A 333-nucleotide genomic window follows, 5' to 3' on the forward strand; every position below is an offset into this window, starting at 1 on the left:
GAATGGCAGCACTGAAACTGCCCTCGGAGGCCGAATATGTCTTATTTTAATCACGTGTGGGCTATTTCCAAGAGTAGGTTTTGGGGGGTGGGGGTGGGGGGTGGCAGGGGAGAGGTCAATGGGGAAAAAAGGAGACATTTGTAGCCTCCTCCTCCTGTGCCTCCTCCTGTGCCCACCAGATCCCGCAGCGGGAAGCCCGTGGGCACTGGCCTGATCGGCCTTGACGCCTGAAAGTAGAGAAACGGCTGAAAGTAGAGAAACGGCCGAGTGCAGCAGTGAGGGGCTGGGGTGGTTCTGACCATGTGAAGAGGGACCCCAGGGAGCTGCCCCCAC

Source organism: Myotis davidii, unplaced genomic scaffold (assembly GCF_000327345.1).
Source record: "Myotis davidii unplaced genomic scaffold, ASM32734v1 scaffold170, whole genome shotgun sequence".
In the NCBI taxonomy this organism is placed as follows: domain Eukaryota; kingdom Metazoa; phylum Chordata; class Mammalia; order Chiroptera; family Vespertilionidae; genus Myotis; species Myotis davidii.